We start from the raw sequence: 15,366 nt of genomic DNA, 5'->3' as shown, positions 1-15,366 counted from the left end.
AGTTGAGTAGTATCGACACCTTCCTTGGTAGTTATCATGTTAGAGCCTAAAGAATTATTCGTATAGCATCATAAAAAAAAAAAAAAAAAAATTTGCAGCCTTGCAATGCCGATGTTGCTCAAAAATCATATGTCATGTACATCGAGAGCTGGCCATTGGCAATTGTAGAAACAAAAAGCTGCTTGGGACGGTAATAACACTTTCGAATTAGTACGAACAGCACGTAAACGTAAAATGATACGTCCATAGACGGACTATTACGGTTTGATGAAAATCACTTTCTCCGTTTCTAGTCTAGTAAGCATAATAAAACTCTGTGGAGTTGTTAGTGTCTAATTTTTATGTTTTTCATGTGCCTATAAAACGTATGTATGTTTACGGGTTGGTATAAGTTCTGTCCTTAAGAACATCGCGATTCTAATTGTATCGACGCTGCGCCCATTAAATCATCTCCCTCATCTAGACTAATTACTAACGAGTAATCTTCAGCTTTGCAAATGACAGCTATACTGCGTGTGAAGCTTTGCCAGTGGACAGTGGATCTGAATTAGATCTTCGAGAATTTATAATTTTCTATAGATTACCGAGGGTTACATTTAACGATATGGAAATCTGATTTTTGTTCTTGACCATGTTGATAGTCGAATCAGATCGCGTCTCGACTTATTTTTATCGCAGAAACCGGCACACTCCAGTAGTAATAATTTTATAAAAATCTAATAAATGATATAAAAATATTGATTTTCGTATTATATTATGTATATGTATATCGTTAGGTAAAGTCGTTGAAACCTCAGTATCTTTCGATGTCGCATTTTTTTCGCAAGTTGTAACGAATCTTCGTTGCTGGTTCAGACTTCCGAGTATAAGTCGCCTCCAATAGGAATTTTATCCCAACGTTTCGCTAGCACTGCAGCTAGCTTCCTCTGGGATCAAAAGATTTGCGATTGGCGATCAGTGATCCGTGATCTGAACACGGTCGATACATATAGTCCCGAACTACCAGAAATACGACATTATCAGTGTGTCACCTGGCCCTTGAGAAAGCTAGCCGCGTTGCTTACGAAATATTGGAGTAAAATTCGTGAACGCGGATTGCAACCTCAACTAGTAAGGATATAGACACATGCGGTGAAAAACTAAAATTCTGTACGCTTCAGTTATACTTCGCTATTGTGTTATCTATTCGTTCGGGTGCTACATTTCAACAGTTTGACCTGTATTTATCTGTACCTTTATGTCATATATCGAGATAGAAATAAATCTCGAAACAACCGTTATCACATATCTTCTTTCATCCGATGCGTAATACTTATTTTCAAATATTTCAGTCTTGATAGCGCGGCTCATTTACGCTTTGCTACTCGTGTAAGAATTAAACGCGTACATTTTTAAATCATCCTCTGGTCTTTGATCACGGTCCACAACGTAAAACGAGATTTTATAGATTTAAAATGCAAGCATTGTAATTTCTCGAATAATTTCCATTCCAATTTATTGGACACTTACAAGCTTATGAAATACGTAGCTTGTATTTTTAATGAAAAAATTCAGAAAGCCAGGATTAGAAGAAGTAAAACGAAAGTCAAGAAAAGATATAGTAAAATAATATCCGTGATTGGAAAATATGTCTGGGGCAAAAATTTAACTTGCGATTGGCTTTGAATTCAAACGCAACGAAGGAACAAAGGTTATCTCGAGGATATGACGGTTGTTCCGAGTTTCAAGGAATTGGCCCCGATTCAGAGAAGGTCTGATTTCCTGCGGCAAGTAACGGCAAACCGCAGCGAAGTAGTTCGTCGCAGATGTTACGAAATGAAAAATTTTACAATCAGATTAGTAAAAGCAATGTGATATGAAACGGTAGAAGATAACCTACCGTTAATAATTGTCTTGCTATTCGATATATGGAAGAAAGTTGACGCGATAAACTTTATGCTTGAATTTTCTTTCCGATTTCTGCTTTATAGCTATTCTGTCTTATTGTTATACACAATATCGTTGTTTGACGCTTTCGATCTTGCTAACGTAAGAGTGTCTGATCACGCCCCTATTCATGTATATCTTTTTATAAAGTAAACTTTAATCTGACTTTAAGCGACTCGTTTCAAACATCTTAAACGTTTTCGTATATTAAATCAATCGAAGCATTTTTTAATGTTTCGATGTTTCAAATACACAATTATGTGGCGTATCGGTATATTTAATTTCCTGATGACTTTAATTACTGAAATATAAAAAGACATTGGAAATAAAATAATCGAATAGAACGAGCGATATCGTGAAAATATCGATAAGCAAAAGCGAAACGTTTTTCTTATAATACGTTTAAAATATTAATTCCATTTCGTCGCACCGTACATTCTACATTCTCGTATTCGTTGTCTCGCCACCACGTTCACGCGTCATTGCACTCATTGCACTCGTATAAAATAGATGTAACTACCTGACAACTGTAACTAATTAATAGTATAACACGATATGTTATTTTTCTCATTACTATATCGTTAATATCGATATAAACTTGAAGCAAAAGTTGAACCGACAATTGATATTGGTAATATTTTAATCGCTGTTGTCGTTCATATTGTTACGAACGATCTGCAAAAATAATATTGACATACATTTCGTACATCATGCACGTTATGTATCCTAAAATATCTATTAACCGCATCACAAACTTTATTATCTTTATTCCGATATTACATACACATTTCTACCAAGAATTGTGTAACTTAATATGTATATCGGTAATTCGCTTCTGCATCGTTCTGCCTGATGTTTAACTTTGTTATAGCACAATACAACTTCGTTAAACTATCATCCCTCGAGATAGTAGAGGGAAGTTATACGTGAACCTTTAATGGTTTAATAAGTCGTACTTCGCAAGAGTAAGGTATTGTACCGATGATGATACGATATGATATGATATGAATTATAAATTGACGTTTATTTACATATTTACATCGAACGTCACATCCGACGTCGCAATAATAAGAGCGAGTGATATTTTTCAGTGAAATAAAATATAATTATAAGATATAAAATGTAAATAAAGATAGAATACGATTTCTAGATTTCTCTTATTTCAGTATTTAAGAATTTCAGGATTCATTTGGCTGCATTTACGTCGTATAATTACGACATTTTATAACCATCATCCATACATGTATAGGAGTACTAGCATTTTATCCTATATTACTCCGGATAAGTAAATTTATAAGAAAGAACTAAAAATTTCGAACAATGATGATACATGTTTGAAAATAATGGCAACAACTATCGATTAATCCTATACGTATAAGATGAAAATGATTAACAGTCGATCGACGATTTGCTACTCGTGACAAGAATGTGTTAAAGTTTACTGACGGATGAGCGGAATGAAACGGACTGAAGCGGAACGAAGCGGAACGAAGCGGAATGAAATGGATTGAAGCGGAAATTATTTTTGAACGATTGTATGTTTTATTTGATATGCACGGTCGAGGTTAGAACGGCGCGTTGAACAGTATCTTTCTTGGACGAGAAATAAGGGTGGCACGTGGGTACCTGACGTTCGCTCTGTCTGTCTGGAGTCGAGGACCCAGACCAACGAGCAATATAGATGGGATAATTGCAGATAATTTGCGGCGTCGATTGCTACGCGTTCTCCACTTCAGCCACCCTTCTCTCGTCAGCCACGTCCGTCCCCTCGTTCTCCAATTATCGTCCCCCTTGCTTCCTACCTCGTCTTCTCACCACTCGAGTTTGCCTCATTTTGCTCGTCGAGAAGGAACAGCTTTTTGCTCGCAACTCCGAAACCTAGCGATCGCGCGAATCATTTACATGCAGCTATAACTTATAATCTACGGACCTGAAGCGCCATTGTTTTTACGTGCTGCACGTTCAGGAACTCTCATTGCAGTTATACTTCTTTGCTTTTTGCTTTTTCGTGCCAGCGATTTTTGCGCTTGAGTAATTTACTGGTTTTTATCTGCAATCTGAATAAATACACTTGTTCCATGTTACACGCTCAAAACTACTCTAAAATTAATATTCCAACATACTCTTATCTTTTAAAATATTGTTCTATATATTATTACACAAAGATAACGTATATAAAATAGAAATTATGAGGATTTTAAATACATTTCATTTATTAATGGATAATTCATCTTAAATATGAAATAAAATCGTCCCGTAAAATATTCAATTTCAATAAGCAAGTAAATGTAAAAGATTAAATAAATATTCGTTTCGATACGATGTATATATGTGATATAAGATAAGAAAAAATGATCGTATTTATAAAGGAATATTACACAACACAATTAAGCGGATCTCTTCCCAACGCTTTGAATGTATCACAGCTATAGGTATGTAATTACTTATAGATGAGCGAAGCGAAATGGCGCGCTAGCAGAAATCGAACGTGAAAAAACATGCGTTCCGTATGTGAAAATAGCAAACTCGAGTCGAGAATAGCGCTAGTAAATTATCGCATTCGTGCCGAATAATGTTGCTAAATACATATTTCGACATGCGACACGCACGTTTCTTCCTGTTCGATTGACGCTGTTTCGCTTCCATCGACTATACGTTCAATGTATTGTAAAGGCACTCGCTCGTGATATCGAACGCTAATGAACAATAAAACATTTTACATCATGCATAATATACGTAACTATTACATTTATCGACAGGCAAAAATACGAAGAATATCGCGCGTGTGATCACAGTTATTCTATTTATATATAAATAATTGTTACTTTAAATACGAATGTTTACACGCAATCGGCAGTGGATATCGATATACGATCGATGAAGCAAGTAACCGACAGTATCGTGAGTTGTGAGTTGGGATGAAAATTACGAGCTATCCTGAGTTTGCAAGAAAAATAATGCTAAATGAAACAACAGCGAATGTATCAAAGTTCTAAAAAGAGAAATCGGTGAGCGTACAATCTGTCGCGGTTTCCTTAAGAAGGAAAACTTCACTACTCGGATTTGATCTTGGGAATGGTTGGATGAAATTGCCCATAAGCACACCGAAGTCTCTCCCAGCGGTGGACGAGCAAGAGTGCGACTTATCGAAACTCTTCCGAAACTTTTGCGAGAGGTCTTTTCCTCGGCTCATCACTTCTGGTTCCCTCCCTTATTGACTTTAAGTCTGCCATTTGGAAACTCTTCGTTGCCTTTCGCGCTTACAACTTACAACAATCTGACCCCCTGACACGTTCCTTTACCCGTTTCACTCGATCGTTCCAATAACTTGATTTACTAATGTGCCGATTCTCCTACTATCATTTACATTGTTTCCTCTAGATAAATTTATCATTTATTCGATCTTCCTCCTACTCTAATTCCTCGTACGGTTGTTAAATGTGTTATTCTTTGGTCAACTCTTTCCAAGTAACCATCGAACGGTCGTCTCGTTAACAGAATCCTCTCTTAAGGCTAAATTAATATTTCGGCATGTTTCAGCTGCACTACCGCATAACTTAAATTCATATAAGATAGTATTCTAGATTCCTCCGAAGATACTATACTCCTTGCTTAGACAAAATAGTTAAATAACTATGAGAAACAGCTTAAGAGACGAAAGAAACAAAAAGATATAATACAACCGATCTAACGTACAAATAATTGTCTAAGTTATGTAAAAGTTTGATACATATCATTTAAGATACATAAATTACTGTACTTTCCTTCGGAATAATTTATCTTTATCTCTAACACAAAACTCGGGACGCGTCTACCCGATTTCAGAATCATGCTATGTACCACATTCTGCGATCTGGATGTCGAAGTATAGATTCATCGATCTATGCAGAAAGGTGAGAGCGATTTTGGGTCGGGATATCTCGGAATACCGTGATACCGTGTTTCGTACATTATTATATACGGTTAAATTTTGAGAGGGAAGCGATGAACATTTCTATGATACCCGTCTTTACCTTTCGACGATGAAAAGTCGTACTTCACACCCTCCCCTCTTCCCCGGGCCATCCCTTTTTCTAGAATCCCGCTTATATCCTCTAGGGTATTTTTATAAATTAAATTGGATCAATGTAATTCCCGACATCTACGCATATCTTGCAAAAAATGTCATAGTAACTCAATGTTGCGTTATCTCAGGGTTTCTCAGTCGCGTGATATTAACGTGCGAGCCGCTCAACTCTATAAATTGAAAAGTGCGAGAAAGTGATAATTTTACAGACACTGTATTTTTAAGGTTACTTAAAAATTTACCGCTATTTACGTCAACTTTTTGCGGTAAATGAATTTATAGAAGTAAGATACCTATTTCTTTTGTTGCGAATTAATCATTGATCGTGTACCGACGAGACGGAGAAACGAAGAATAGGTAGAGTATTGGTCAGTTTGACTTCTGAGAGTTTCGTGTATGACGTAGGTTGCAGGTAATTGTGTTTACTATCTCTTTAATTCCTAGTTCAAACAAAGTTGAAGCTTAAATAAACATCGTTATTATTTGCTAATTTAGAAGCATATATCTTCAAATTATTATATCGCCGTCTGTTACATATTTCAAGAGCTACCACTGTTATTTATTTATATTTACAATGTATTTACATACGTATAACGTAGTATCGACTGGTTTTCCGTTGGGAGTCACTGCGTTACAGGGAAAACGGAGAGGATGCGTGAGGTAGATACGCGTACAGGTAAATGTATCAGTCCCCCTCATAGTGAATTAAATAGACCATGCGTGGTCCAATCCCTAGCTTATTGGATCTCTCTCTCTCTCTCTCTCTCTCTCTCTCTCACCCTCGAAAGTGACCAGAGTTTCACTTACTGCCCTCCTAGCCTCTCTCGAGGGCATTGCGTTGATAGTCACATCACTATCCCTCGTCATGCTCATGGTAACGTCCCTATTACGTAGGCGTGATCACTTCTTAATTAACGTAATAACTTCTTTGAATTTACGCAGATAATAACAAAAGTCTACCAATACCTGGCAAGTCTTTCGACATCTTATATTTGACACGAGATGATCGATGAAAAAAGTGCACAAAAAGAAATTGTACAAGTATTATTAAGCAATTACAGTTGCATAACGCTTAATCGAAAGACTGTGTTATTTCATAGAAACGAAACACGTTCTATTTACCATTCCGCAGATTTATTTATTTCTCTGGATTTATATCGTCTTTATCGTAGATATATGTATGTAAATAATTTTTAAGCAAAAGTTTTGTGTTAGCTCACGTTTCAATGATAATATAAAATTCTATTATATTTATATCCGTTGGAAACCATTTTCCCATTATAAATGTAGAAAAATTGGTTGAATAAATGAACAAACTTAATGATTTCCTTAGAACTATTTACTCATTCACTGTGTTCCTTATAAGATAATTTTCGCTAAAACCTGAAAGGAGCATAAGCCGTGTAGCGTTGTATCAAAGTCTTATTTATTCATCGCCCTACTTCTGTAGAAGAAAAAGGATAGTAGGGAGGTAAAAAAGAAGGATATATATACATATATATTAAAAAGAAACCTGAGAAAAAGTAAAATAGTGCTAGATTAAAGCTGTTCATGCCTTAAACGAGGATGTGTTTATAGGTCGCTACTTTGACTGTACCTGATAAAAGATCGACACGTTGCAATGATTTCCTGTTTTTTGACCTTTTCACTTTTAAGGAGAATTTTTTTTTTTTTTTTTTTGTTTGCCTCAACTTTAAATCCGAAAAAAATTCTGTAGCCTATCACACTATCGATCGAAACGATTGAAAACGAGACGATAGGAATCATTCTTATGAAAGATGAAATTTAATTCTTTATTCGTTACACATTGGAAGAGGGTGATTTTCCGTATTGCCAAAATAGTATCTGATCACCGATTTTTAAGTAAATTTAATCATTACGTCAAAATTGGAGTTCACGAACAAGCAATTCCTTCCAAATTATATATAATCATCGCTTGATATCGTTTAAAAGCATAGAATATAAACGATGAATTCTCTACTATCTAAATTAACAAAGGAACAGGATTGTTCGGACGAGCTGGATCCGTATAAGGATATGGAAGAATGAAGTGTCGCGTAAATGCATTATTCTTTCATTTGCGAATCCTATATCCTTTTCTGCTAATCTACGTAAATCTTGTACGAATCTAACACGTTAAGTCGAGTCGAATTAGATACGTATACATATCCTATTTGCGCGTTTGCCCCGATATCTATACAAATAAACAGTTTATCCTTAACTATATCCTGACTATAGGTAACTATAGGTATGTATATACGTATATTGAGCAGGAAATATCGATTTGGCATTACAAATAGAAATTTTGTAACCAGCATATTATAGATTCATGGTTCAAAAAATTGTTGGCGGACGTGTTTTTAGTATGGAAATTGCGGAAATTTATGTGTTTCTTCTGAAATCGACTAAATTCAAAAAGAGAAAGCAAGGACCGCGAGGACGAAGAAAATGGCTATGACGAAGCAAAGAAAAAAGTGAGAGGTAATATTAGGGCGAGGAGCGAAGATAGAAGATAGGGGATAGAAGATAGGGGATAGAAGATAGGGGATAGAAGATAGAAGATAGACAGAACACCGACGGAACACTAGAGATAGAAGAGTAGGAAAAAACAGAAGGAAGAAAAGCCAGTCGATTCTAGGAGGCTGATAATTTACGAACTTGCTGGATCAGAATCATCTTCCCATTCCTTCGCAACCCCTCCACTTCTCATTCTCCCTTCCCGCCTATCTGCGATTTAGTAGCCAATTTCCAAAGTGCGAGGCGTTGCTAGTACTTAGACGTTACTCCCTTTTAGGAGATCGAATGGCATGACGGAATACGAGGCAAGAGAAGAAGGAAGAGACTACGAGGTTACAGTTGAGAGTTAGAAAATGGAAGCTTCAATTTCAATTTAAATAGTTCTTACCTCACCTTCAGACAGCAGAATCTTTCCCTTTAGTCAATACGTCCGTTTCTTCGTTTCTAACTGGCACGCGCTTACGCTTACGTACGTATACCTATACGGAAATGGAAGAAAGCGACGAAAAAGGAAATAGGAAATAAAAAGGGATATTCTGTGAGAGAGGGTAGTTTCTTGCCACAGCTGAAATCCAATATTCGGACAACGACGGAGAATCTCGGGAGTTCCATCTACCATTTACTTCCTTGAAATTTATATCGCGCTGCAATCTATCTCGTGTTACACATCCGAATCTTTTTTATCTTATTTATACAAATAAGATAACGCAGCCAAAAATAAGATCAAATTTTATTCGTAACATTTTTAATTTTTACTTTATGTATCAAACCTTTGCCACCGATTTCGAATTACCTTTAATAATCGATAATCAAACGCGATGAAGATTACGCTTAACAACAGTAAAATAACTGCGTGTATAGCAAAATTTAAAAAATTATAAAAATGTTAAATTCGTCTCTACATATACCGAAGTGTTTAGAGATAGATATACCAAGTTGTGCCGCTTCTTAGAAAAGTTGTCGTACGATGTACCATAATACTAACTTATGTAAAGAGGGAGAACGCAAGAAGGTAAGTGAATAAGAGAGAAGAGTGGGCGGGGTTTTCCGTTCGCGTCAATTAAATCTAATTACTCCAATTCTCGTTATCCGTGAGGGTAACGTCCATCTAATTATCGTTTGACCGAAGCAAGTATTAATAGCAGGCCTGTGGACCAGCTTATATCCAGCCGTCACTTCGGTCCCAGTCCCATACCAATACTATTCTCTTATCCGCTGCCGTACGATTGCACTTGTACATGAGTGCACGTGTACGGGCACGTACGAGTAAACGTGCATGCCACGTGCATACGTATATTTACGTGCCGTAAGCTAATGACGAAGAAAGGAGGAAAGAGCGAAAGAGCGAAAGAAAAAAAGAAAGAAGGAGAGAGAGAGAGAGAGAGAGAGAGAGAGAAAGAGAAAGAAAGAAAGAAAGAAAGAAAGCGGTCGGAGTCACGGAGTCACGGGGTCAACAGGGTTAAATCGTTCCTCTGACCAGCCAGTCGGCTATTACTAGCCTATTACACGGACCTACGGCCTCGTAATTCTTGACGCAAACCGTAAACGCTGTCCCCTGCCCTGTCAGTTTACTTATGAACGATGAATCGTAAGCGAATTCCATGCCTCGTTGTCAGATAATTATTCCGTCTCTACAAAGCAAGGGAGAACATTTCTTAACGCGAGGTTAACGAAGCTTCAACTTTAACGCGACTGTAACGGTAAGCGCGATTGTCAAAGTATGTAAGTATGTAACTTTTTAAACGAGTCGAAAAACATAATACGATTAACGTAATATACTAACTGATGTAATATACCTTGTATAGCTATGTGGCAGGAAATCAGATTTTTTACTTAAAGGTGTATACACGCTTGATTTTACGGTTTTCTTAACGTAACGTTTTGAAGTAACTTTGGCGAGTAAAAACTTCTAATCCCAACGGAGTGTATCGTGATACCAATGGTTTCATTGTTTATTAAAAATAGCTGGAGTTGGAAAGTTTTCTCATGAAACCGCTGTAGTTCTAATTGCGGTGGCGTCGCAGCCATCGTGAGTAGGATGTTCATACAGCGTATTCACGCAACTTTCAACGCTGCTGCACTTGCAAACGGCAGCTTTGCATACGTATATGGACCAACTTTGAGGAACTCGAAGATTGAAAAACTAAGTCTCCTTACATAACTCGACTCCCAACTTCCAAGCGCAATAACGTTTCGTAGGATTTTCAAGTGATAACGAAAATGAGATCAGGAAGCGACTGTCAGCATTCTTGTTAAATTTCCATTAAGTCATCGAAGCGAAGATCGTAAAACATAACGAGAAACCCCGCAATATGAAATATCTACGAAAATTACAAAAGAATTTTCGGCAACGATGTTAAACGAGTAAATTAATATTGAAATATTTCAGGATTTCATTAATTGTTCGTTAATTTCCGTATTTTTCGCAATTTTCTCGCATACTATTTCCAAATATTATTATAAATCTTTATTTTTTCTTTCCCCTATATTACTGTAATACCTGTCGTAATATTAAAATTACTTGATCACTAATATTCAAATTACAAAATTTGTCTTACAAACTTCAAAAAATCATATAACGCATGATGAACAGTATGTACATCGTATTTAACACTCAATTATACCTTTTAATTTTAATTTAACGCGAATATTTGTACGATTAAATAAATTAAAAGAGCTTCTGTTCGACTTTAGGTAACGGGGATCGGGCGAAATAAAGAACCTAAATGTCAAAACCAAAAACTAGTCGCTAGAGATGTTCAGTTTGGCATTTATAATGTTTGCTAGTTCAAGCTTACAACTTACAATTAAGTAGATGTGGGTAAGAGAGATGTGAAATGTCGAGAATTCTCATTAACACAGAGTAATGATCAGTCGTTACCCTTTGAGATAAGTAGGTATTTATTAATAGCATACTTGCTAGTGAAATTCAGGTAATATACAAATCATATCGATAAGTTCACTTTTTCTTTTCGTTGCCGTAAAACGAATAAATTACTCGATATCGATCACAGAGCGGAGAATCTAATAAATTTCTAGACTTCTTAATATCCGTTTATTCACTTGACTCTGCATCAACAAATATTTCAGTCTCAGAGCGGAGAAAAGCATCGGAGCCGCGCTTGATAAAGATGCCTAATGGCGCCTTTCAATTTGTACGTTAATACATTTTTCAGTGAGCATACCTCTCCCCCTCTCGATCCGTCGAATAAACAGGCATGCTTCAGCCTCGTAATAACAAGCCATCGTTCGCCCTCTGCTAACCGGCATGATATAATAACGCTCGAACTTCTGCTCGAACACAAATTACAACCACACCCACGGCCTCGAGAGGTCAAACGTCGCGTTTCATCGTGACATTTCGGCGGAAAGTTTTCCACAATTTGGAAAATTGTTGCTCTTTCATCGGGTGCTTGGTCTTTCATTAAGTAAGTAACATGCATTCGTAGATCGTGCCTCCGTACTTGACGATACACCCAATGCCGTATGTACTTCCGCCTATGTTACAATACTTACGGCGTAACAATTGACAAAACCGAAGAAGCATACAGAAGCTACGCGATGATGCAAACTTTATTGCCGGCAAATAATCTTGAATTTTACTCACGTAACTAAATTTATCTTTTATTCGCTGATACGAGCCAAGTATGCCTAAGGTATTTCAGATAATATTGCCGACATATAATATATTTTACTGCTTACGATATAATAGTAGAAAATATATCTTTAGGTATATGGTGTCGATCGAATAACTACGAGTATCGTATTATCGTTATTTTATCGTTATAATTTGAAAAGAAAATTTGACTTTATTAAAAATATTATACAGAGGGAAACGTTTGGATTTGTATTTTAATTTTCATTTCATTACGTCCAACTGAAAACTTTCTTGTTAGAAATGATATGATATCGTTATTCTTGGTATCTCATCTTGTTAGCCAGTTATTACTACTATATTCGGTCATTTTCATTTTCTTTCATTTTGACAAAACAGCTGGCGAAACTAAGTATGTATCTACGTTCTAAGAAACTGGTGTTCTCAAAATCACCTAAACAGTAACAGGCTGTTTTAGTAAACTTTCGTAGATATATGTATAATACATGCGCCTATTAACGAATACAGCTTCGTTTAGGCGAAACTCCTTAGTAATTTGGTATCGTTATTAAGCTTATATTTCGTTAATTTTCCTAAATGAAGTTTAACAGAACTCTGCATAGGTCTCGGCATATCCGTACTATCGGTTGCGATTAACACAAGTACACAGTTATTTTTAAATATAGATAGAGCAGCTTTGCGTTTAAGTTCCAAAAAAATTATAAAAATATCGCGTAACTTTCGAGAATAACAGTGAAATATTTCTTCATCGTTTTGATAACATCCATACTCCATACAGAAGTAAGAATAATAACAAGAATTCCACTACTTCTCTAATAACTCTCGAAGGCTATATAAATACATTTTCGCAACTTATTTGCAACGTATAAATTGTACGCTACTAACGATAAAACTAAATATGAAGAAAATTGTCCGACGTTTGCATTTAACATATTTATCTGTCCTTGTGCATTATGTGTTAATTTCCAGTCATCGGTAAGTAGACTATATCGATAGTATATCGTGTGTTATATATTTATACGCGTGCTTATATATTTTGTATATTTTATACGCATATATTATAGGCAACTTAACGTACAGTATATACGGAAGCAGGAAAGACGGAAATTCTATAGACTCGCTTAAGTTAGAAAACGTATAACAGGAGAAAGTAACGTGATCTTCGTTTCGCGATCACTTTATCGTACATTCTAATTATCTTTCCTCGAAACTGAATCATCTCGGATATAGATATCTTTTTACTTTTTTCCTGCTTATTTCTTTCTGGCCAGCCTGGTCTCTTTTACAGCGACTGGACATAAATCACTCCGTCCACGGTCATTACGAACAAAACCACCGTTATCCCCTTTTCCTCATCCGCCATATTTCGAAATATTTTCTACCTTGGATCAGAAATACGAAACTTTATACATGTGCATAATTCACGTAGATGAGAAAAATCTTGGAATACGATACGGAAACACATTGTTGGCATAGAAAATTGCCTTTCTAATATTCTATCTCATTTTTCTTTTCGTTTCTCTTCCTTCTCGCGGCTATCAATTGCTCCTGTCTTTAATTTAATAATAGAAGGTTATCGTCTGTTTTAAAAAGAAGAAGCTCGCCAAGTAAATTATCGAACAATTAACTGTAATTACTAAATATTCCTAAATTATCGATAGTAGGAAAAATATGCCGGTAGAAATATTAAATGGTTTCGTGGAACGACAATATGTACATGTATTGTTTAGAAAACATTTGAGTCAAAATCATTACGAATCAGTTATATTACATGACTCTTGAAAATGTAATTCTTTTATCATCAACGTCAGATTGTTAAGGTTTACGTTCCATTATCTATTTACAAATGTTTCGCCAAACATTAATATGAAAAGTACTACAGTTTCTTTTATACGTTCTTTATACTTGTACGTGATACTTGTCAAGAATACACACACAAACGCACACACACACATATATGTATTTTTGCATGTATCGTATTGTTTTACGATCGGACATTTTTTACTCACTTATCGTTCTGCACTCTGTTGTTCGTCAATTTTTTTTTAGTAAAATTATTCACCGCCGTATTCCTGCTTTTTGTCAGTTTTTTCTACACTTTCCTCGTATTCTCTTTCTTTTAGCGCGCTGAATATAACGGTATAAGTATCAAGGGTGGAATAGACTAAGCCTGCTACATATCAATATATAGTTGAAACCTCTCGCGAGCGGGAAACCGGAGCCGAGGCTTAGCCGAGTCATCTTCTACGTGGCGTGTTATAGCTTCACGATTCACCACACTTTCCACATACGTACACACACTCCCGTATACCGTCAACTCTTCTCCGTATATGTATGTACTATGGACAGAAATTTGATCGCAAACTTGCAATGCTTTTATCGAATATTTGGAAAAATAATTACGTTATCACGGACGTTCATGTTATCATACGAGTATAAACGTTAAACGTGTTACTTACGAATATAGTTTGATATTAATAAGTAGCATGTTTGATATCCGCTGGTATTGTACATAGACGCTTCGTAATCATCCAGTCGTCAAATATAATTTAGTATTTCCGACAATGTGCTCATCGAATAAACAAACGGCCTACTAGTACAGGTCATAGTTGAAATTAAGCGACTGTTTTCCACTAAATTACATCGAACGTGTGAAATAGCAGTTTTCATATTTTGCCTTTTCGTTGGTATGTTTTTTTAAACGTGTCTTTGATATAAGGGTAATTATTATTTAATATGAAGTTTTTAATATAAAAGCTTTTCTCAAACACGTGATAACGCGTGAACGATAATGCGGTTTTACAGTGGAAATAAGTATATGCATAATGTACAGTATTTGAGAAGGAATGATCAACACTGGAAAGGGAATACTCGAGAAGATACTCTGTTCGATTAAACGAAACACGCATATTACACAGCTAACTCAAGCCGTACATTTGTGCGATCTTTCTTGGCTGAACGTCTTAGAACGTTAAAGTTTCATGGAACTTTTACACTTGCACCGCTAGAAACTATTTTAATCTATCTAGTTACAATAATTAATGACGTGTCTACTCTGTACGCAGTTTCACTTAATTTGCGAGCAGCTCCTCGATAAGTAACGGAGAAGGAGAGGAAAGTAAGAGAGAAGAGGGGGGAAAGAAGAGAGAAGAGAGGGCTGTTGGCGCACGGCATGACGCGGAGCGACGCGGAGCGACGCGGAGCGACGCGGAGCGACGCGGCGCGGCGCGGCGCGGCGCGG

This window comes from Bombus impatiens, unplaced genomic scaffold, assembly GCF_000188095.3.
Source record: "Bombus impatiens unplaced genomic scaffold, BIMP_2.2 scf_0096, whole genome shotgun sequence".
Classification (NCBI taxonomy): Eukaryota; Metazoa; Arthropoda; class Insecta; order Hymenoptera; family Apidae; genus Bombus; species Bombus impatiens.
The sequence above is the reverse complement of the archived record's forward strand: the minus strand, read 5'-3'. Positions refer to the sequence as shown.